This window comes from Ischnura elegans, chromosome 5, assembly GCF_921293095.1.
Source record: "Ischnura elegans chromosome 5, ioIscEleg1.1, whole genome shotgun sequence".
Taxonomy (NCBI): Eukaryota; Metazoa; Arthropoda; class Insecta; order Odonata; family Coenagrionidae; genus Ischnura; species Ischnura elegans.
Genome location: NC_060250.1, coordinates 77,369,787 through 77,396,025, shown reverse-complemented (window position 1 = coordinate 77,396,025; position 26,239 = coordinate 77,369,787).

The window sequence follows — 26,239 nt, the reverse complement described above, 5'->3', positions numbered from 1 at the left end:
TTTATGTAACCGACTAAACGCAGGGTTAGTAACTATGATTATGTACAGCAGAATGGCTTGCAATATCCACTTTAATAAAACAATTTAATGACGATTAGTGTCGATACACTGCCATCATCATCATCATCATCATTGGTCAATAATCTTGAATCTTGTGTGCAGTAGCGGATCCAGGATAAGGGCAATGGGGGGCTAAGTATGGGGTAAACTCCCTGAAGTTTTGCGGGTCCGAACAAAATTTATCATTCTATCTAGTGTAAATTGGACGTCCAAGGGGCAGATCTATGCCCCGCCCCCCCCCCCCCCTATATATCCGCCACTACTTGTATGATATGGTGGAAGTTTTTAATATTAGTTAAATGAGACCATGCAATATTTCATCAATAATTATTTAAACACGACGCGTTTAGTTGTTAAAAAAAAACATTTTAAGCCCCTTCCTCCCACAACTTTCCAAATCCTCACTTTTCGACACCCAAGCCCTATCCTCCGTCTTATCTCCTCCCCTCAAGCACTCACACATTTATAAAGTAGAACTCTAGGCAGTGGCGTAGTCAAGAGAGAGGTCCGGGGGGGCCAGAACCTCCCCCTTGAAATATAAAAGCACAGTTATTTTGCTTCATAAAAGAAAACAAAATATTGAAAAATCATGAATTTACAAAAGATTTCTTTGACAAAAGAATTTTTTATTATTAAAAGTGGTGATATTAGTTTAAAACCCTTTACTGAGTACTCTGTTTTTCAAAAATTTCCCCCTGACCTTGGACCCCCCCCCTCCCAAACGAAATTCCTGGCTACCCCACTAGGCATAATGATGTTTAATTTGACTAAGATTGATAATGTTGCTTGTAACAGAGAAACGAGTATTGCTAAAATACGTCCTGTGGAAATATTTCAATGTCTCATTTAACCAATATTAGTCTACAACCCTAAAATTGATTTGAGGCAGCTCTCCATTCCGCCCTCTTATCCGCTTGTCTCTCATAGCGACGTATTTCCTCAATATCATGAAACGGTGCACTCTATCATTTTCAAATTTTCAAATCATTCTGTTAGACCTGATAGAAAGGTGCTTCCACATCCAACTTGGTACCTTTAAGTATCCGTTCGTTTTGAATGGAAACTTGTTTTGTTCGTGCATATTTATATAATTTTGATTAAATATTTCAATTGAGTAGTCTTTACGCCAGTGGAATTATTTCGCTTTCAGAAATTCAAGGAGATTGCTGCCTTGCATTAAATTTATCCCGCCCCTCTCTCCTACCAAATCAGTTTCTGGTTACGTGCCTCGTTAGGGATAATCGGAAGAGGAGAGACAAGGGCTGTAACGTCGACCCAACAATAGGATATCAGATTCCTTTGTTCTTTTTATCAGATTATCTTTGCTCACCTAAACCACTGGCTCGACCCGAAATTTGGTTTGGACAAGTAGGCGTAGAGATCACTATGAAATGCGTGTGAAGTATTCGAATTCACATTGGCAAGATGAATTGTTCATTTTAGTTTTCAAAAATTTTCCCCAAATTTCCACCTATTTTCAACCAAATTTTATCGTTACCCTACCTTCCCTGAAGTCTTGAAAGATCCCTGATGTTGGAGAAATGTATTTATCAGCAATTTTATCTTTCACTCTGGTTGTCAAAATAGATCGTTTCTTTTTTGTGTTATCCGATCGCATAGTGCACCTTTTGACCACGCCAAGTTTTTTTTGGGATTACTAAGGTTTTATGAAGGAGGAAAGGATATAGTTCTAAGGCTTCATCTGGATTTGAACCCGAATCAATGGGCCAATTTTCTATCCACCAAACCGCCACGATCCTTCGCATTACTCTAGTTTTACCGTCCGAAATTTTTGATGGGCAAGAGCTGTGAGATTTCTGTTGCTATTTTATGAAAGTGATGCTATTTCAATCAAATTTTATCGGTTTACCTACCTCCCCTGAAGCCTTGAAATATCCCTGATGTTGGAGCAATGTATCGATCAGCAATTTTATCTTTTACTCTGGTTGTCAAAATATATCATTTCTTTTTTGTTTTATCCGATGACATTGCGCCCCTATAAATCCTGATTCAGGAAAATGAAAAAATTATTTCTAAAATACCACGAAAGGCTATGCATGGAATGAATCCCACAAGCTATAGAGATTATGAGAGTTTTTACACAACTTAGGTCATGAGAGTAATTAAAGCTCCGCGCCAGAATGAAAAATTAACTAATTTTCTTCGCTGTAATTATATCTTAACTGCCGCAAAGGAAACGAGGACCAACAATGTATCTACCACTATGACTGTGGGTATGAATCGAATAGCTACATCCTCGTGGGATACCTCGCGAAAATTAACAATAGCTCTTATATAACATGAACTGTAAAATCAGCATTCACGAACTGAATTATTTTAAACCACAATTAGAATACTTTATTGTATTTAAGACGGATGTTAGCATTTTTTAACTGAGAAATATTCAACTACCGGTTAATAGTATTTGTACATTTCTCACTATATTCATCATAATTAAATGTCATCATCATTGTAAGTTTCGAACAGTTCACACATATTCAAACTGTACACTTCTCTTGCAGTTCAGCTAACTACGCAGTGATTTTATTGTTCATACTTATGTGTTGTTTAACACATAGAATGCCGCTAAGTGCTATCGCACTCCTATCTGCCGCGAACATTGAAATGTCACTCATAGATGCTGATAGTTAACTAATTATTCTATAGTCAATATTCATTTTATCTTGACATTAACTATTTTATTTAATGATGCACAAAGGTTAAGAAAAGACTTAGCTGTTTCACAAAATAAAATATATTTGCGACCGGTTTCGATACAGCGTATCATCATCTGGCCAGCCAACCACCATCGCATTTATTTTATTTAAATTATAAAAGTTATCTCATATTACCATAAATTTGTCAGATAATACATTGAAAATGTGAAACCACATGAAATAAACATTTCCTAACGTTTTTGAATATTTAGATGCTTTTGAGACCTAATTTTTTCCCTAACCTACTGCAAAATTAGCAAAAATGCCTCTGCACTTTTAGCATTGTACCTAGAAAATCGGTTAGCACTCAAAGGGTTAAATAGAATGCAAAAGTAAATCACTAACACTAAACATCCCGGCGTGTTAGCATTTATTTTCAACCAACGTGTACTCCTAACACATAAAAACCTCACTCCTTATTGTAGCAAGGTGACGAAATATCCTTCCACCAGAAAAACAGAAACCGGAGACAGAAATCCGATTTCGGTGAATTATTAAAGGATGAAGAAGAATTCCTTGGGAATCCGATTCCTTTGTTTTTTCCCCCCGACCAGATGATGGCGGAGTATGCGGGAAATTCACAGCCCGATATCCACTCCTATCGGTATGATTCACTTATAAATCACCAATGTCATTTCTTTTCGCCCGGGAATATATATTCTCCACTCCCACCTCGTCTCCTTCCGCTTTCCCTTTTGGACTTAAAACCAGCTCGGTGAGTTACGGTGAGCCGTTCGTCGACAGTGAAAGGGATACTTGAGGATTTCCTGAATCAGCCGACTTCGAGCCTGTAAAACCCTCTTTCTCCCTCTCTCGCTTCATATTTATAAAATATAAATCATCGGGACAGGAAGGAACGAATAAAAACGAGGCGTGGGGATCAGTAAAGGATTCTCAGGTTGTCTACGGTCTCTTTTTAGCGCCTCGTGTCGAAGGGACACATTCATCCCTTAGCGACCGCTCGATGGGAAGAGAAATCGTTCGGAGGGGATATAGTGCATATCTCGTGGTGGGATATACATTGAGGGTTTATGCCGAAAGGCAAAGGCCTCAAATTTGTATCCATTTTGATGTCTCCCTGCCGCATTTTTGGATGGAATACATTTTTTCGATCGAATTTGTGCGAACAGTCAGTAAGAATTATTGAAATCTGTCATCAATCTGGTCCTATTTTTTGCTTTATTTTAGTGTGAACTGTAAGAATCATTGACATTTGTCATCAATTTCATGTTTTTCAATAATCACCAATATCTTTATGATTGGTCATTTATCCTATGATCGTTTTGAGCCTTCAATCAGTGTAATCAGTGATTCAAACAGTGACGAGTGTATAGGGTAAACTAATGATTCCAGCATCAAAAATGTCAATTATGTGTCCCCAATCTGATCTATTTCTGCTTTATTTCATGTGTTTTTAATAATCATCAATATCAGAATTAGTCAACAATCCTAGGATTTGAGCCTTCAATCATGTAAACAGCAGCGCCTTTTTTTAGGTTCCAGCACCAAAAGTACTTTATAAGGGGTCTTGAGAAGCTTGCCTCGGACCAATAGCTACACACATCTCATGAGTCATACCACCACGGAAAAGCATGTGATGAATGGGCTTCTCAGGTGAAAACCTCACTAAGTTACGTCATTGGTCCGGGTTGTTAATGGGACCTGCTATCCCAGTGGCGAAATGCATCCGTGAGCCTGTCTTTTTACGGGTATGATCGATGGTTAAAGCATACCCTTACGAGAAGCCTTTTTATGACATGTGTTCAGCTAGGTATTTCGCGCTACGGCTCATCAGGCTTAGTGATCCAGGGCACCAACGTCTCGGGTCATCCAGAGTTAGTGACAATATTTTTCCCTTGTCTACTGTATGTATGATCAATGGAATTCTGGAAGCTCTCCTCTCGGCTAATCTTTCAGCCAGTCAGAATTTCATTTTACGTTTTTGTAATTATTTACGTCCGTTACCACTCGTCTGAATATTTTACGTGAAGTCTCCCTAGGCTGTTCTTTACGTCCCGTAGCCCTTCGACGATTTTCTTTATCAAACGAATATATCTATTCATTAGGTCAATTAAGTTTTTTACAAAGAGTTTACGCCTACTCCTGCTTTCTTGATTACTCAATCGTTTGACATTATGTGATTTTGAAATTGCAAAATTATAACCATAGATTTCATATTCAGTTTGTTGAATAAATCTCAATGCATTGATTCGGCGTGATCTAATCACTCACTAATCAAATAAATATTCGAGTCGATACGTATTTTATATGGTCCATTTAAAACATATAAAAATAAAAATCCAGATTCTTTATGAGACATTTTGTGAAGATAAATTCTATTAAACGAGGAAGAATAATTTAATAATTGCGTTGCATATTACGGTATGCATTCGTCATTTACTTATTCATGGGGAATGGTTTTTCTGTTTTCAGTGTAACATGACCTTCTCTTTAATTATGGAAAAATATTTTTTTCCTCGATCTACTTTTGTCGAAATATCACAACATACATTAGCACCCAGTATTTTCCGCAAGAGTTTAAATTTGCAGTTTATTTTGCTCTTAGTCGTTCAGAGTGCATTCTTTATCACACTGTGTTCTGTCAACAGGTATATTGGTTGTTTTTTGCTTTTAAATATTCATGATACTATTTTGTGTCGCTTTACCTTTCCATCAAACTCAAAAAGTATTGGTGGCTGGGTTGTGAATATTTCGCCATAAATTTATAATTAGTCCAGCTTTTCAACGCGTCATTAAATGAATTCATGGTAATACCGTCGTTTTTTCATTTATTTAATCTGTCCATATTTTGACCCAAGGGGCTGCATAGAGGAGGCCCGATTCCATCCCATAGACGGCTGATTTCTGTTGCCACTTTGGTCGCATTTTAATCGGTTTTGTAAAATATCCTCGACACAGCGATGAGTGCAATGCGATCCACTTTTTTCCAATATTTTTCAGTAAAATGTTTTTTATTGCATATAATAGCATTGAAAAGTAATGAATTTGATGAATCGCATCATCACGTGCATAAATTTCGGTTAATACCCCTCATTATACCTTATTTCTCCATGAAACTCGGATCAATTTGTCCGTCAGCGACACTAGTGGCGATTTTTGTAAACCCATTTGAATGCGCGGTGGGTGACAACACAATAAGAGGCCGATTTGAGAATCCTCTTCTGAAATATCCGTGATTTTTACTTTCAGAATTGGGATTTTTTCCAAAAGAATAACCTGATTATTTGCCTGAATAATTTAGCACACAAGTTTTCTCATCCCTTGGTAGCTTAACTGACTAAAGCACTCGGCCGCAGGTCAAATGATTCTTTTCAAAGAACTCGACCATTCGGGTTCGAATAAATTCCGGTCAAGGCGAATGATTCTTTCTCTGTTGAATTTTCAAACAATTTGTGAATTGCGGGTACTCCGTAAAAATTATCACCGAGGCTGTTCCCGATATTCTTAAAATACTGACAATGATATTTTTATGCCGGAGTTGCAGCGTTCCTTTCATTTGCCAGAGCACTATAAAAACTCCTCGGTGATTGACAGAAATCGTCGTATAAACCCTCGCAATTTAAATAGTGACGCATAAGTGCGTACATGTGATCAAAACTAACGCGAGGGCTAAGCTACGTTTTCTCAGGTTGTGATATTCCAGCACAGAAAATGTGAATGAAAATATTTGATAATTTAAATGAAATTATCTTCTAATGACCTCTTTCTTATAAATCAAATTCAGAATATGGAATCAAGATTCAAGTTTTATTCAATCGGAAGTCATCCTCCGCCAAAATGTTTGGAATAAAATGAACCCTGATATTAGGGTTTTGAATTTTTTACTTTAGGGTGCTTAGTATTCAGAAAAATATATAGCACCTGTTTTTTGCAAAATCAACGTCATATGGAACTACATTATTGGATAAACCTCGTTTTATATTCATTCCCTAATGCTATGTTAATTCAGCTATGAATGCAAAAATCGTTTGATTTTTGTTTAAAATACATTATTTTTAAATAACTTTATGTCGAGATATCAGAACTATTCTATAGCTTCAGTGTCGGCATAAAACTTACGAGAGAGATCATTTGTAGAGGAGATAAAAAGGTGCAGTAGCGGGTTGTGTTGGACTTGGAGGAAGGGAGGAGGTTGCAACCCCCTCCATCCCCTCGATTGAAAGGAGTCGGCGAGAGTCGAAGGGTGTTGAGTTGATCGGGTGCAGCAGTCTGGGTCGGAGTTTTTGCTGATCCACCCAGCGTCTGGCGAGGCCGGTTGCGTGGTTGAGTTTATTTTCGAGTTCGGTAGTCGGTCGGCGAAAAATTGTTTTGTTCGTTCCTTTATCTTTAATTTTTTGTATCCCTTCCATCACCCTGTCCTGTATCCCAACCTCTCTTGATTCCCCGTGATGAACAGGTGCACGAGTCAGTGTGTAATTTTCCGTCGCCACCTACTCTGAGGGAATCTCTCTAAAAAAAATTTATACCCAACCCCCCCCCTTCTTCCGAATGTGGGCGGAAGCCCTTAATTACCCACACTGGCGCCCATTATATCGCCGACAACTCTACGAGCACTCCCGGGCAAACGTGACATCTTTGGCTGAACGTTATGGGTTTGGATGAATTCAATGTTTTCTTTCAATTCATAATTTTTCGAAAAGGCCGCAAATATTTTTTCTCTGAGCATTAATCTCATTAATTATTCGTTTAGCCATAGTTCAGTGATAGTTAATCCATCATCATTAATCTCCTTTGATGAACACAACTCTGTGAAAGGTTGCCAAAGCCATATTACATATATTAAAGCTGCAATGTCATTGATCACTTATTCATTGATACAAATTCGCAGCCCAAACTGCCGGGCCGATCGAGTTGAAATTTTCGGTGGTAAAACTAAAAAAAAATTCATCGGGAGGAAAAATCTCAAAATTCCAAAAAGTGCGATACTTTTCGATATATATCGAGTTGAATTAACATGGCAGCCTTATGGGACTAAAACTATTTCCTTAATAACGACTTAACTAGGCGTCTTAGGGTAATCGCCTCCAACTGACGTAAACTAGATTTTTTGGTCGATTTTTCGATACCTTAGATTTTCGTCGATCTCTTTCGATCATTGTCGAAATAATTTTTAAAAATCGACAATGCTTTTCTTATGGACCAACTTTGGAATTTTTTTTGTCCAACTTGCAAAAGTAGTTGGACGTTCGCCGCCTAATACATTGTTACTAATTTTTAGCCTGATTTTTTGGCTATCTCGGAATTTTCGTTTGTCGAATAGATTCCGAGTTATTAGCATTATCGAAATAACATTGTCGAGATAGGACGATCGATAAATATCGATTTGAGAGCTGGCGCTTCAAATTTAGGCTATTCAGCTCAAAAAAGCATGCCTACAAACGTACCTTCGGTACGTCCAGGTTTTCATTTTTATTTAGATTTCGTCATATTTAACGAGTTATTTCATTCCGAAATTTTCCCAAATTATTTTCTTGAGCCCGCGGCAATCGCCGCCATTCCTCCCCGCCAAGCGGGCGGTGGTCGGTCTCCGGAAGAAATACACGCATTTCCCTATCCCATTCATGTATTTAGGCGGGTGAAATTTGCGGAGGGCTGACAGGACTATACCCAGTAAAGCCTCACGGCATAAATTTTTAAAGTATTGATTTTTTCATTACGTATTCGGTATCGCATATGCAACAGTCATTTGTTATATATACGGATTTCCCATTGACATTGGCCATAGGCTTAGAAGGTGAATTTACTGCAATGGTGAAATGGAATAGAGCATAACTTCCAAAGTATTTAACCTAGGCCTATGAAATTTGGCAGATAGGTACATCATTGTATTGTTATTATGACCATATAAAACTAAGTCCAATAATGGCCATCACTTTCGATATATATCGAACCTACGTTTTCTTTAATTCTATCGAATGTTAATAACTATTTGAAATACATATCTTGAGAGTTACTTATGCCGGCATAACATGTGAACCGACCAACCAATGGAAAAAAAAACAAATGAGATGCGTATTACCGAGAACATATGTCAGTATAATCGAATTTTCGATTCGATTATTATGACGAAAATGAATATTGAGATAACTTTATAAGTATTTGCGGTAGATGAATGAAATTTGGTAAATTGGTACATGTTGGTATTGCTCATAATTCAATGGGGAAATTTGTTTTGTATGTAGTCTTTTATTCGATATATATCGAATCTGCGTTTTCTTAAAATATATCGAATTGCTATAACACATACGATTCGGCATCCACGGGCATATGTGCGTTGGTAATAGATAGTGGATGACCAAAAAATGATTTTCGAATCAATAGCTATGAGAATTTTGCCGTACTGATTTCAGTGTTATCGAACGTTCGATTCGATTATAATAAGAAATAAGAATATTGACATAACTTGGGAAGTATTTGAGGTAGATGAATGAAATTTGGTGAATGGGTAGATATTGGTATTAGGCATCATGCACAGGGGATATACGTTTTGTATTTTGTCTCACATTCGATATATTTCGAATCTGCGTTTTCTTAAAATATATCGAATGGCTATATCACATAGAATTTAGCATCCACCGGCATAGTTGTGATGGTAATAGATAGTGGATGACCATAGAATGAAATTCGAATCAATACCTATGGGATTTTTACCGTACAGATGTCAGTATAATCGAAATTTCGATTCGATTATTATACGAAATACGAATATTGACATAACTTGAGAATTATTTGAGGTATGTGAATGAAACTTTGTAAATGGGAATATATATTGGTATTACACATAACGCACAGGGGAAATACGTTTTGCTTTTCGTCACACATTCGATATATATCGAATCAGCATTTTCTTAAAAATGTATCGAAATGCTATAATACATAGGATTTAGCGTCCACGGGTTTAGTTTTGATGGTGATGGATAGTGGATGACCAGAAGAAGAAGCTCTATTACATTGCTATGAGCATTGTACTGTACAGATGTCAGTATAATCGAAAGTTCGATTCGATTATTATAACAAAAACGAATATTGGCATAACTTGATAAGTATTTGAGGCAGATGAATGAAATTTGGTAAATAGCTACATATTGGTATTCCTCATAATGCACATGGAAAATACGTTTTGTACGTAGACTCACATTCGATATATATCGAATCTGGGTTTCCTTAAAATGTATCGAATTGCTATACGCCGTAGAATTTTGCATCCACGGGCATGATTGAGAAGGGTATAGATATACGATGAAAACAACTATGAGAAATGGGTAACATAATTAAAATGCGAATAGATATTCGTATTTTTCAAAACAGATGTTACTTTATTTATAAGTTCTCCTCGGTTATTGTAGGAAATTTTCAAAATCACATATCTACATGACTTTTTCAGTTAAAGCAATGAAATTTGGAGTGTGTTCATATTAGTGGTCCACTTACTTTTAATCATAAATGACTAAGATAATGCGCGGACTCTCGATTCACATCGAAAATAAGTTTTCATAAAATTTGCCCAATTGCTTTAACTTGACGCGGTGGAATTTTCTAACTTTTTACCAACTTATGGACCCAGGACTAGGCTACAATTGACACCACCATATCTTCTACCCTTTACACACCTGCTTGATATATTCAAGCATCATCGACTCGTTACATATATAAAAGCTGCAATGTCATTGATCACTTATTCATTGATACAAATTCGCAGCCCAAACTGCCGGGCCGATCGAGATGAAATTTTCGGTAGTAAAACTAAAAAAAAATTCATCGGGAGAAAAAATCTGAAAATTCCAAAAAGTGCGATACTTTTCGATATATATCGAGTTGAATTAACATGGCAGCCTTATGGGACTAAAACTCTTTCCTTAATATCGTCGCGAATAAAAGGCCCAGAGACATTTTCTCCCATTGACGTAAACTAGATTTTCTGGTCGATTTTTTGATACCTTGGTTTTCCATCGATCTCTCTCGATCACGGTCGAAATAATTTTTGAAAATCAACAATGCTTTTCTTATGGACCAACTTTGGAATTTTTTTTGACCCACTTGCAAAAGTAATAGGACCGTCGCCGCCTAATACAATTTATCTAATTTTTTACCTGATTTTTTGGCTATCTCGGAATTTTCGTATGTCGAATAGATTCCGAGTTATTAGCATTATCGAAATAACATTGTCGAGATAGGACGATCGATAAATATCGATTTGAGAGCTGGCGCTTCAAAATTAGGCTATTCAGCTCAAAAACGCATGCCTACAAACGTACCTTCGGTACGTCCAGGTTTTCATTTTTATTTAGATTTCGTAATATTTAACGAGTTATTTCATTCCGAATTTTTCCCAAATTATTTTCTTGAGCCCGCGGCCATCGCCGCCATTCCTCTCCGCCAAACGGGCGGTGGTCGGTGCCCGTAAGATATACACGCATTTCCCTATCTCATACGTGCATGTATACGGATGAAATTTGGAGACGGCTAATATAGGACTATTCCCAGTAAAGCCTCACCGCCCAACTTTTTAAGTATTGATTTTTTCATTACGTAATTGGTATCGCCTATGCAACAGTCATTTGTTATGTATACGGATTTTGCATTGACATGGGCCCATGTCTTAGAACGTGACTTTACTGCTATGGTGAAACGGAAATGAGCATAACATCCAAAGTACTCCACCTAGGCCTATGAAATTCGGCCAGTAGGTACATCATAGTATTCCAAATATTACTATATAAAATAGAGACCGTAAATGGACATCACTTTCGATATATATCGAAACTACGTTATCTTGAATTTTATCGAATGCTACTAACTTTTTGGAATACTCATCTCCGGGTGTTGTTGTGCCGGCATAACATGTGATACGACCAACCAATGGAGAAAAAAAACAAATGACATGCGTATTTCAGATAACCGGACTCAGTAAAATCGAATATTCGATTCGATTATTATAACTAAAATGAATATTGAGATAACTTATTAAGTATTTGTGGTAGAAGAATGAAATTTAGTAAATTGGTACATATTGGTATTCCTCATAATGCAATGGGGAAATATGTTTTGCATGTAGTCCCATATTCGATATATATCGAATCTGCGTTTTCTTAAAATATATCGAATTGCTATAACACATACGATTCGGCATCCTTGGGCATATGTGCGATGGTAATAGATAGTGGATGACCATAGAATGAATTTCGAATCAATAGCTATGAGAATTTTGCCGTACAGATGTCAGTGTAATCGAACGTTCGATTCGATTATAATAAGAAATAGGAATATTGACATAACTTGAGAGGTATTTGAGGTAGACTAATGAAATTTGGTAAATGGGAACATATTGGTATTTGGCATAATGTAAGGGGGATAAAAGTTTTGTATGTCGTCTCACATTCGATATATATCGAATCTGCGTGTTCTTCAAATGTATCGAATATCTATAATACGTAAAAATTAAGCATCCACGGGCATATGTGCAATGGTAATAGATAGTGGATGATCATAGAATGAAATTTGAATCAATAGCTATGAGATTGTTACCATACATATGTCAGTATAATCGAAGTTCGATTCGATTATTATATGAAATTCGAATATTGACATACCTTGAGAATTATTTGAGGTAGGTGAATGAAATTTGGTAAACGGGTACATATTGGTATTCCCCATAAGGCACATGGGAAATACGTTTTGTAATTCGTCTCAAATTCGATATATATCGATTCCGCTTTTCATTAAAATATATCGATTTGCTATATCACATAGAATTTAGCATCCACGGGCATAGTTGTGATGGTAATAGATATTTGATGACCAAAGAACGAAACTCTAATCAATAGCGTTGAGTATTACACTGTACAGATGTCAGTATAATCGTAAGTTCGATTCGATTATTACGGCAAATACCTTCATTTACATAACTTGATAAGTATTTAAGGTAGATGAATGAAATGTGGTAAATGGGTACATATTGGCATTTCTTATCATGCCCTATGCAAATATGTTTTGCATGTCGTCCCATATGCGATATATATCGAATCTGCCTTTTTTTAAATATATCGAATTGCTATAACACATAGGATTTAACAGCCGTGGGCAAAGTTGAGGCGGAATTTTATTGTTAATGACAAAAGAATTAATTTTGAATGAACACAATTGCGAATTTTATTCTGCAGGCTTGCGTATAATTGAATGTTCCATTCGATTATTATATGAAATACGAATATGGATATATCTTGGTAAGTGTTTGAGGTAGATGAATTAAATTTGGTTAATGGGTATACATTGTTATTCCACAAAAAACACAGTGTAAATACGTTTTTTATGTAGTCTAACATTCGATATATATCGAATCTTCGTTTAGTTATTATGAATCGAATTGCAAAACCACTTAGAATTAGGCATCCATGGGCATAGTTAAGAAGGTAGTAGATAGTGAATGACCATAGAATAAAACTATAATCAATAGCTATGAGGATTTAACCGTACAGATGTCAGTATGGCCTAAAGGTCGATTCAATTATTATAACAAATAAGAATCTTGACATAACTTGATAAGTATTTGAGGTAGATGAATGATATTTGGTAAATGGGTATGTATTGGTATTCCAAAAAATGCATAGTGCAAAATCGTTATCTATGTAGGCTCACATTCGATATTTATCGAATCTTCGTTTTCTTATAATATATCGAATTGCGCCAGCACTTAGAATTTAGCATCCACGGGCATAGTTGAACAGGTGATATTTAGTGTATGTCTTTAGAATTTAATTGTAACCGAAAGCTATGAGCACTTTACTGCACTGATGTCAGTATAATCGAATTTTTGATTCGTTTACTGTAACAAATACGAATATTGACATAACTTGATGGGTTTTTGAGGCAGATAAATGAAATTTGGTAAATGGCTACATAATGGTATTACTCTTAATGCAAAGTTGGAATACGTTTTGTATGTAGTTTCACATTCGATTTATGTCGAATATGCGTTCCCTTAAAATGTATCGAATTGCTATTCCGCGTACAATTTAGCATCTACGAGCGTAGTTGAAAAGATAATAGATAGTGGATGGATAGAATGAATATAAATGGATTACATAATGTAAATATGAAATTATTTGCGTATTTTAATGTACAAATATGACTTTACTCATAAGTTCGTTTCCATTATTGTAGCAATTATTCAAATTGACAAATCTTCATAACTACTTCAGTTAGACCAATGAAATTTGGAGTGTGAGTACATATTAGTATTCCACATACTTTTCAACAGAAATAAATGAAGACAATGGGCTGACTTTCGATTTACTTCGAATATAAGTTTTCATAAAATATTTTCAACTGCTTTCACCTGACGTGGTGGAATTATCAAACTTTTCAACAACTTATGGACCCAAGACCAAACTTCTTATGACACCACCATATCTCCTTACCCACCACGACACGCTTGAAGAATTCAAGCACCAATATACTCGTTACATATATAAAAGCTGCAATTTTATTGACTGACTGACTCATTGATACAAATTCACAGCCCAAACTGACGAATCGATCGAGATGAAATTTTCGGTGGTAAAACTAAAAAAATATTCATCGGGAGGAAAAATCTCAAAATTCCGAAAAGTGCGATACTTTTCGATATATATCGAGTTGAATTAACATGGCAGCCTTATGGGACTAAAACTGTTTCCCTAATTACGACATAACTACGCGTCTCAGGGTAATCGTCTCCCATTGACGTAAACTAGATTTTTTGGTCGATTTTTCGATACCTTAGATTTTCGTCGATCTCTTTCGATCATTGTCGAAATAATTTTTAAAAATCGACAATGCTTTTCTTATGGACCAACTTTGGAATTTTTTTTACCCACTTGCAAAAATAGTACGTTGTTCGCCGCCTAATACGTTGATTCTTATTTTTTACCTGATTTTTTGGCTTTATCGGAACTAACGTATGTCGAATAGATTCCGAGTTATTAGCATTATCGAAATAACATTGTCGAGATAGGACGATCGATAAATATCGATTTGAGAGCTGGCGCTTCAAAATTAGGCTATTCAGCTCAAAAAAGCATGCCTACAAACGTACCTTCGGTACGTCCAGGTTTTCATTTTTATTTAGATTTCGTAATATTTAACGAGTTATTTCATTCCGAATTTTTCCCAAATTATTTTTCTTGAGCCCGCGGCAATCGCCGCCATTCCTCTCCGCCAAACGGGCGGTGGTCGGTGCCCGTAAGATATACACGCATTTCCCTATCACATTCATGTATTTAGGCGGGTGAAATTTGCGGAGGGATAACATAGGACTATACCCAGTAAAGCCTCGCGGCATAACTTTTTAAAGTATTGATTTTTTCATTACGTAACCGGTATCGCATAGGCGACACTCATTTGTTATATATACGGATTTCCCATTGACTTTGGCTCTAGGCTTAGAGGGTGAATTTACTGCAATGGTGTAACGGAAATGAGCATAACTTCCAAAGTACTTCATCTACGCCTATGAAATTTGGCCAGTAGGTACATCATAGTATTCTTAATATTACAATATAAAATGTAGTCCTTAGATGGCCATCACATTCGATATATATCGAAACTACCTTATCTTGAATTTTATCGAATGCTACTAACTTATTGGAATACTCATCTCCGGGGGATAGTTGTGCCGGCATAACATGTTAAACGACTAACCAATGGAAAAAAACAAATGACATGCGTTTTTCAGAGAACCGGTGTCAGTATAATCAAATTTTCGATTCGATTATTATAACTAAAATGTATATTGTGATGATTTGATAAGTATTTGTGGTAGATGAATGAAATTTGGTAAATTGGTACATATTGGTATTCCTCATAATGCAATGGGGAAACATGTTTTGCATGTAGTCCCATATTCGATATATATCGAATCTGCGTTTTCGTAAAATATATCGAATTGCTATAAAACATACGATTCGGAATCGACGGGCATATGTGCGATGGTAATAGATAGTGGATGACCATAGAATGAATTTCGAATCAATAGCTATGAGCATTTTGCCGTACAGATGTCAGTGTAATCGAACGTTCGATTCGATTATAATAAGAAATAGCAATATTGACATAACTTGGGAAGTATTTGAGGTAGATGAATGAAATCCGGTAAATGGGTACATATTGGTATTTGGCATAATGCACAGGGGATATACGTTTTGTATGTCGTCTCACATTCGATATATATCGAATCTGCGTTTTCTTTAAATGTATCGAATTGCTTTACTACGTAAAAATTAAGCATCCACGGGCATAGTTGTGATGGTAATAGATGGTAAATGACCATAGAATGAAATTCGAATCCATAGCAATGAGATTTTTACCATACAGATGTCAGTATGATCGAAGTTCGATTCGATTATTATATGAAATACGAATATTGACATAACTTGAGAATTATTTGAGGCAGATTATTGAAAAAGGTAAATGGGTATATATTGGTATTTGGCATAATGCACAGGGGATATACGTTTTGTATGTCGTCTCACATTCGATATATATCGAATCTGCGTTTTCTTTAAATGTCTGACTGACTCATTGATACAAATTCACAGCCTTAACTACCGGGCCGATAGAGATGAAATTTTCGGTGGTAAAACTAAAAAAATATTCATCGCGAGGAAAAATCTCAGAATCCCGAAAAGTGCGATACTTTTCGATACATATCGAGTTGAATTAACATGGCAGCCTTATGGGACTAAAACTTTTTCCTTAATATCGTCGTAAATAAAGGTTTTACAGACTTCTTATCTCATTGCCGCAAGCTAGATTTTTTGCTCAATTTTTTGATGCCTTGGTTTTTCGTCGATCTTTCTCGATCACTGTCGAAATAATTTTTAAAAATCGACAATGCTTTTCTTATGGACCAACTTTGGAATTTTTTTTTACCTTGCTAAAGTAGTTGGACATTCGCCGCCTAATACGTTGTTACTTATTTTTTGCCTGATTTTTTGGCCATCTCGGAATTTTGGTATGTCGAATAGATTCCGAGTTATTACCATTATCGAAATAACATTTGCGAGATAGGACGATCGATAAATACGATTTGAGAGCTGGCGAACGAAAATTAAGCTATCTAGCTCGCGAAGTTGTTGACATTAGCCTACCTATCGGTAGACTTTGGGTTTTCTTTTTTAATTCGGTTTCGTAATAGTAAGTGATTTTTTTCATTTTGAAATTTTCCCAAATTATATTTTTAGCCCGCGGCAATCGCCGCCATTCCTCCCCGCCAAACGGGCGGTGGTCGGTTCACGGAAGAAATACACGCATTTCCCTATCTCATTCATGCATGTACATGGGTGAAATTTGCAGACGGCTAACATAGGACTATTCCCAGTAAAGACTCACCGCCTAACTTTTTAAGTACTGATTTTTTCATTACGTAATCGGTATCACATATGCGGCAGTCATTTGTTATGTATACGGATTTCCCATTGACATTGGCCATAGGCTTAGAAGGTGACTTCTATTGCATTGGTGAAACGGAAATGAGCATAACTTTCAAAGTATTTCATCTAGACCTATGAAATTTGGCGAGTAGCTACATCATTATATTGCTAATATTACAATATAAAATTTAGTCCGAAAATGGACATCACTTTCGATATATATCGAAACTACGTTTTCTGGAATTTGATCGAAAGCTAATAACTATTTGGAATACACATCTTGGGGGATAGTTGTGCGGGCATAACATGAAGAACGACTAAATCATGGAAAATAAACCAATTGACTTCCTTATTTCGGAGTACCGGACGACTCATTATAATCGAAAGTTCGATTCGATTATTTTACCGAATACGTAAATTGGCATATCTTGATAAGTATTTCCATAGGAGCAATAAAATTTGGTGAATGGGTAAATATTGATATACTTTATAATTCCCAATGCAAAAATTTTTTCTAAGTAGTCACATATTCGATGTATATCGAATCTGCGTTTTCTAAAAATATATCGAAATGCTATAACACCTAGGACTTAACACCCACGGGCAAAGTTGAGGCGGAATTTTAGTGTGGATGACAATTGAATTAATTTAGAATAAATACAATTGCGAATTTTGCCATACATGCGCCCGCATAATCGAAAGTTCGATTCCATTATTTTTACAGATACGAATATCTACATAACTTTATAAGTATTTCGGGCAGATTGATGGAATTTGGTAAATGGGTACATATGGGTACTCTTCATTATGCACAGGGGAAATGTGTTTACTATATAGTCTCATATTCGATATATATCGAATCTGCGTTCTCATAAAATGTATCGAAATGCCTTAACTTATAGGTTTCATCAGCTATGGGCATAATTGTGCTGGCATTATGAAGAGAATGGCAAAACATTGCAAGAAAAGTCAACTTGATCGTTGATATTCCAATACAGGAGTGAATATAATCGAAAGTTCGTTTCGATTGTTTTATAAAATATGCTAATATACACTGCTTGACTACTATTTCAGTTACACACACTAAATTTGGTTAATAGGTACATCAAAGCATTGCTAATAGTACACCATGTAAATATACTTCATGTCTTATATGGAAACGAAGGGGATCGCGGAATTTTCAATGAAGGTTTCAGGATTATCGAAAGTTCAGTTCGATTATAATGGTAAGTACGCAAATTAACATATCTTGATAACCATTGTAGTTGGTGCAATGAAATTTGGTTGTCGATTATATTGTGGTATTCTACATCCAATCCTATGTAAATAAATATGGTGAATGCGCTAACTTTCAATTTATATCAAATGTGCGTTTTTTTAAATGCATAGATTGCAATAACATATACGATTTTATATCCTCGGGCATAGTTGAGCAGGAATTATATAGTGGATGTAAATTGGTTGAATGATAAATCAATATCTTTAATGTTTCACTGCACAGGTGTCACTATCATCTAAAGTTTGGTTTGATTACTATAGCAAATACGCAAATTTGTATATACTGACTGATATTTCAGGTAGTCCCATGAAAACTTGTGGATATGTTCATTATAGAATTGTACAAACTGGACTATGAACAATAGTTTTTTGGCCCGCCTAACGGAGAAATACATTAAGTGATTGTCGTTTTCATTCCATTTTCCTTGCAGATACCCTACAAGGCATATATTGGTAAGTATTCCCGTTTGACTAATGACATTTTGCTGTTATCGTTCGTTTTGCTATTCATCTTTCTGCCATTTCTCGGCCATCAGCGTCACGGCTGGATCATGGGATTGGATCATTAGGGATGGAGGGGCCCGGGCCCTGGCTACCCACACACCTAGCGCCACTCATTAAGCATGAGCTTCCGCCAATGTGGAGGTAAATCACCATAAATCGGAAAAACAGAAATATTCATCATATATGCAATAATTCCAAGTGAAGGTGGATCGTTTTCTGTTAATTTGTAGTCGACAACATAAGCGTTTATGATTTTTTTCGCTGCTGCTAAAAAACTTTACCTGTTGGCGTTGTTATCGCAGCTCTGTATGTTACCAGTGGCACGCATTTTCTGTTATTAAGTACGTTTTCATTATGAATGTGTATCAATTTACAGCGATGTTATCACAAAATTGCAGTAGCTTACTTAGCTACGGTCGATTTGCTGAGCGGTTAGAGGAATGACTTATGTCGGTAGGGTTGTTACTGGCGTCCAATATTTGTCACTGGTGGCGCCATTGGAATCGAAATCACGTACGTGCGTATATTTCCTACATTACGTTTAATGTTGCACCGAAACCTACTCTTTCCGGTATTACTTCATTCCTACAATTTATTTAAACTATCGCTTACCTCTTAAACGGCTGCGATAAAGAATACTAAATGTATAGGTTGGGGTTGCATTCAATACAAATATTAATACCATGTATAAAAGACTTATATTGTAGTTCGCACTCGGGCCGTCTGCATTCCGTCGAAATAATTTTCCCATACTGTTGCCAACGACCAACGCATGGTGGCGATATTGTTTTAAGATCTCCTCAACTCGGTGTTCGGTATTTGAGTTTGCATTTCCTGAAGTCCGAAGACGGGAGAATGTGGAAGGGAAAGAGTTTGTTCCTCTCCCCGGCGGGCGGTGGAGTGGGGGAGAAATGGATGTGGCTTATTGGGGAGCGGGCGAGAGGGGGGGAGTAGCGGGAGGAGGGAGGGAGAGTCGATGGTAGAAGTGGGGGAAGAAGGGCCCTAGCCTTCACGCGCCGACACGCGTTGGCGCGATGGGAGGGGATATAGCGGGATTGTTATTGAGAAGGAGGGTGAGAGGTTAGGAGGGACCAGGATTCGTTGCGCGCGTGGGGGCCAGGCATTTGAAAGCCGTGGTAACGGTCTTGTGAACCCTTATACGTTGACCTGTTGAGACACGTGTTCTCATTATAACTGCCTGGATTCTCTCAGTTGATGGACGTGATTGACATTTTGTCAGCTTTTTTCCTGTGAGAGTTATAATACCTTGTGGTTGTTCTACATATACGTGCTATCATCTTTAAGACTATTATCTTAATTCACCCTTTGAGAAGTAGTGGTTTTATTTAATAATTAGTGTCTTTTGCAAACGGGATTAATTTTGCTGCACGTGGTCCCGTTAGGAAATCATCATGACATCCCCACAGCCGGGTCCAAGCGGTGAGTCAACCTCTCTATGTATAATTTTTGTATGTCATAGTTTATTAGTCGATGCTATAAATATTTCTATTGTTGGTTGTTTGTTAAAGATATAACTATTTGCCACCGTTCCGAGGGAATTTTAGTGCCGCGCGCAGGCAGTATAATATTCCGTGCGGTAATGGCCGACGAAGATGAATGTTTAGTGAGAAATTTAATTAACAGGTTTTAAACTTTAAGTGTTCACGAAGAGTTAGCAACTACTTAAGATTTTAAGTTCTTTGTGACGGTAAAGTAATGTTTTACATCAAGGGGGTGCGTCATGTGACTTTCGCACGGTATCGTTGCGGCGTACTACTTTCTTTGACGTACTTAATCGCAAGTTACGTTTCACGTGAATCAGATATTGCTAATTATGTTTACGCTACGAAGGCATGCGACTTTCTCTAAATTGCTTACGCTTCAATTTTCGCTTAAATTCTGCTTATCAACCTCCCATTAAATGACCCATGGACGCACCCAGAATCAACACAAGTGGGGCAAGCCCTGGTTCTTGAAGTTGTAGGTGAACTTTAAGCATGGTTATGCTTAAATAAATCATAATTTTAAGGTAACTGTAACTGACATTTATTAGTTTTTTAAATTATTTCATTGAAAAATATTATTTTCCTTTAAATCATTTGTGATTTTTGCTTATAGGGGAGGCAGCTGCCCCCTCCTTTCCCTCGCTGGGTACACCCACGTAATGACAATTAGTCATTATCACAATAACTGTGATTTGATGAGTTAGCAACTGCTTAAGATTTTAAGTTCGTCGTGGCGGTAAAATTATGTTTTACATCAATTGGGTGCGTCATGTGACGTTCGCACGGTATCGTTGCGGCGTACTACTTTCTTTGACGTACTTAATCGCAAGTTACGTTTCACGTGAATCAGATATTGCTAATTATGTTTACGCTACGAAGGCATGCGACTTTCTCTAAATTGCTTACGCTTCAATTTTCGTGTTATTCCTTCGTTCATGTGGCCGAATGGAGAATTATTTATCGAGTTCTTTCACTTTATTCGTGTATTTATATTAATTACTCACAAAGACGTGTTCATTGAAATTCCGTCATCCTTTTTTGGTTCGTTTTGTGTGCCGTTTCATGTAGAAGTCAGATACGTCTTCGTCTGTTTGACGGCACACTTACTACTTTCTTCGACGTTGTTACTCGCAAGTTATGTTTAACGTGAATAACATATTGCTAATTAGTTCACGTTACGAAGGCGTGCGACTTTCTCTAAATTGCTTACGCTTCAATTTTCGTGTTATTCCTTCGTTCATGTGGCCGAATGGAGAATTATTTATCGAGTTCTTTCACTTTATTCGTGTATTTATATTAATTACTCACAATGACGTGTTCATTGAAATTCCGTCATCCTTTTTTGGTTCGTTTTGTGTGGCGTTTCATGTAAAAGTCAGTTACGTCTTGGTTTGTTTAACGGCACACATATTGTGTTTTCAGTCTTTATAAGTAAACTTCATGCCAAGAATGTTTTGCATGATTTGTTTGCATTTACAGACACCCATACAAAGTGCATGAATCAATGATTACGAAGTGTCACCAAGATAATTAACAATGGAAATGTTTCCGTGGAGTGGTTTTTTTTGTAAACGCTTTAGTGAAGCCGTGTAGGCCCTTCATAGGTATGCACAGTAATAATTAATAAATTCTTTACTTTCGTTGATTTAAATAATTACAGATTTATTCATGATCTATGGTTGGTGTTTATAAATGTTACCCGTACAATTATTTCCGGAGTTATAAAATGCGTGTAGGAACTCTATGTCCTCTTCTCTATTACTTAATTACCATGCTTTCCAATTGTCTTCATTGTAATTGGTTCAATTGCTATCTGATCCCATTTTTATACGCTGTTTAAGGCCAAATCTGAAGGTATTTCCTAAACCGTTGGAAGCAGGGCACGGATATCGATTGGCGATTTTTCGTGTTAGTATTAACAACGTGTATGGTATTCCAAGGTGGAGTATTTGACGGCACGCGTATCATAATATCCGGTGAAACTTAAATCTAACTTTTCCTTCCTGACTACTGAAGTATTAATTAGTTAATTAGCAAGTTTTCCAATTGCCCTCAATATTGTCGGTTTAATTGCTTCCTTATCCTACTTTTATTCGCTGTTAGCAGCCAAATCTTAAAGGTTCCCCTACACCGTTGCAAGCGGCGCACGGATTTCGAATGCGATTTATGGTGTTGGCGTTATCAACGTATGTGGTATTCAAAGCTGCAGTCGTTGACGTGATCACGGCATGGGAGACAGGGTGCTTGAAAACCATAGATTTTTGTGGTGAGGGTAGCATTGGCGAGGGGCGGGGGTGCTTACGGAAGGTAGAGGGGGAGAGATTCGGTGAGCCTTGCAGTTGGCGGCTCTTCGACAAGGAACAAGGAGAGGGGAAATAGAAAGGAGGGGGGGTAGGGAGGGGAGGTCGCGCTCCTGGTAGCCGTGCGGTCTAACGTAAAGTGACCAAACCGCACGGGGCACGGAATTGAGCCCGTTAGAACTGCATTAATTTTTAGAACTGCGTGCAATTGCGCGAATGCATTAACGAATTTAGAGCAGAGGCTATTTTCCCATCTTACATCCACGCATTCTCGCATGCGTTCCAGCATTGCACCACTTTACACGAAGCAATTTTGACTGCACCTTCGTACAAACTTCGTCAGATTGAGCAAGTAAGTGCCCCGTGTAAAACGGCCTTAAAACCTTTTTTGGCCACGTGTCTGACCACGGCTAAATGTATTTTAAAATGTCATCACGAATGAAACGTTCTTTTGTCGCCGTTATTAATATTGGTAAATATATTTCCGTTTCTCTTGAATAGCAGAACAACGTCACCAAGAGCGAGTATCAATGTGTCCCATTTTCAGGTAATCTTTCCATTGCGTACAGTTACAATGTGGCGATTATGTGTTCCGCTACCACAGTGTCCGCGAAAAAGTTACCAATCTCCTCAAAAATATCCCTGGAGAGTGGGTGAAGGGCGATCATATATGCATAATATCACTGGGATGAAAGTGAATCAACATTTGCATTATCACACGTGAAAATAAAGTATGTAAGAAATGCAAGTGTTTGATGCATAGCGGCAAAAAATTAAAACCACGGAAGGGTTACCGCGTGTGAATAGGTGATTGTGATCAACATAGCCTTTCGTAACATGGGTAGAAACAGCATCATTTACTTTTTATAATGGTGCGACCTTAAAACTATGCCATTGTTTTAGCGCGTTTTATTATTTTTTCTTACACTATGACAGTATTTTTCAGCATTATTTTCTTCTGGAAAAGTCATAAAGACAAATGTTCTGAATAATTTTCTCTACTTTGGTTATTAGTTCTTATGAATTTTATTCTGCCTTTCTTAACGGCGCATGCATCTTAATGTTATGGTTTAGTTATTTTCATTTCGTTTTGGAAGCGGTTTCTTAAAACGATTTCGGACCAAATGTACAAATTTTGACAACTGAGGTTTCGAAATTCTGCTTATCAACCTCCCATTAAATGACCCATGGACGCACCCAGAATCAACACAAGGGGGGCAAGCCCTGGTTCTTGAAGTTGTAGGTGAACTTTAAGCATGGTTATGCTTAAATAAATCATAATTTTAAGGTAACTGTAACTGACATTTATTAGTTTTTTAAATTATTTCATTGAAAAATATTATTTTCCTTTAAGACATTTGTGATTTTTGCTTATAGGGGAGGCAGCTGCCCCCTCCTTTCCCTCGCTGGGTACACCCACGTAATGACAATTAGTCATTATCACAATAACTGTGATTTGATGAGTTAGCAACTGCATAAGATTTTAAGTTCGTCGTGGCGGTAAAATTATGTTTTACATCAATTGGGTGCGTCATGTGACGTTCGCACGGTATCGTTGCGCCGTACTACTTTCTTTGACGTACTTAATCGCAAGTTACGTTTCACGTGAATCAGATATTGCTAATTATGTTTACGCTACGAAGGCATGCGACTTTCTCTAAATTGCTTACGCTTCAATTTTCGTGTTATTCCTTCGTTCATGTGGCCGAATGGAGAATTATTTATCGAGTTCTTTCACTTTATTCGTGTATTTATATTAATTACTCACAATGACGTGTTCATTGAAATTCCGTCATCCTTTTTTGGTTCGTTTTGTGTGGCGTTTCATGTAAAAGTCAGTTACGTCTTGGTTTGTTTAACGGCACACATATTGTGTTTTCAGTCTTTATAAGTAAACTTCATGCCAAGAATGTTTTGCATGATTTGTTTGCATTTACAGACACCCATACAAAGTGCATGAATCAATGATTACGAAGTGTCACCAAGATAATTAACAATGGAAATGTTTCCGTGGAGTGGTTTTTTTTGTAAACGCTTTAGTGAAGCCGTGTAGGCCCTTCATAGGTATGCACAGTAATAATTAATAAATTCTTTACTTTCGTTGATTTAAATAATTACAGATTTATTCATGATCTATGGTTGGTGTTTATAAATGTTACCCGTACAATTATTTCCGGAGTTATAAAATGCGTGTAGGAACTCTATGTCCTCTTCTCTATTACTTAATTACCATGCTTTCCAATTGTCTTCATTGTAATTGGTTCAATTGCTATCTGATCCCATTTTTATACGCTGTTTAAGGCCAAATCTGAAGGTATTTCCTAAACCGTTGGAAGCAGGGCACGGATATCGATTGGCGATTTTTCGTGTTAGTATTAACAACGTGTATGGTATTCCAAGGTGGAGTATTTGACGGCACGCGTATCATAATATCCGGTGAAACTTAAATCTAACTTTTCCTTCCTGACTACTGAAGTATTAATTAGTTAATTAGCAAGTTTTCCAATTGCCCTCAATATTGTCGGTTTAATTGCTTCCTTATCCTACTTTTATTCGCTGTTAGCAGCCAAATCTTAAAGGTTCCCCTACACCGTTGCAAGCGGCGCACGGATTTCGAATGCGATTTATGGTGTTGGCGTTATCAACGTATGTGGTATTCAAAGCTGCAGTCGTTGACGAGATCACGGCATGGGAGACAGGGTGCTTGAAAACCATAGATTTTTGTGGTGAGGGTAGCATTGGCGAGGGGCGGGGGTGCTTACGGAAGGTAGAGGGGGAGAGATTCGGTGAGCCTTGCAGTTGGCGGCTCTTCGACAAGGAACAAGGAGAGGGGAAATAGAAAGGAGGGGGGGTAGGGAGGGGAGGTCGCGCTCCTGGTAGCCGTGCGGTCTAACGTAAAGTGACCAAACCGCACGGGGCACGGAATTGAGCCCGTTAGAACTGCATTAATTTTTAGAACTGCGTGCAATTGCGCGAATGCATTAACGAATTTAGAGCAGAGGCTATTTTCCCATCTTACATCCACGCATTCTCGCATGCGTTCCAGCATTGCACCACTTTACACGAAGCAATTTTGACTGCACCTTCGTACAAACTTCGTCAGATTGAGCAAGTAAGTGCCCCGTGTAAAACGGCCTTAAAACCTTTTTTGGCCACGTGTCTGACCACGGCTAAATGTATTTTAAAATGTCATCACGAATGAAACGTTCTTTTGTCGCCGTTATTAATATTGGTAAATATATTTCCGTTTCTCTTGAATAGCAGAACAACGTCACCAAGAGCGAGTATCAATGTGTCCCATTTTCAGGTAATCTTTCCATTGCGTACAGTTACAATGTGGCGATTATGTGTTCCGCTACCACAGTGTCCGCGAAAAAGTTACCAATCTCCTCAAAAATATCCCTGGAGAGTGGGTGAAGGGTGATCATATATGCATAATATCACTG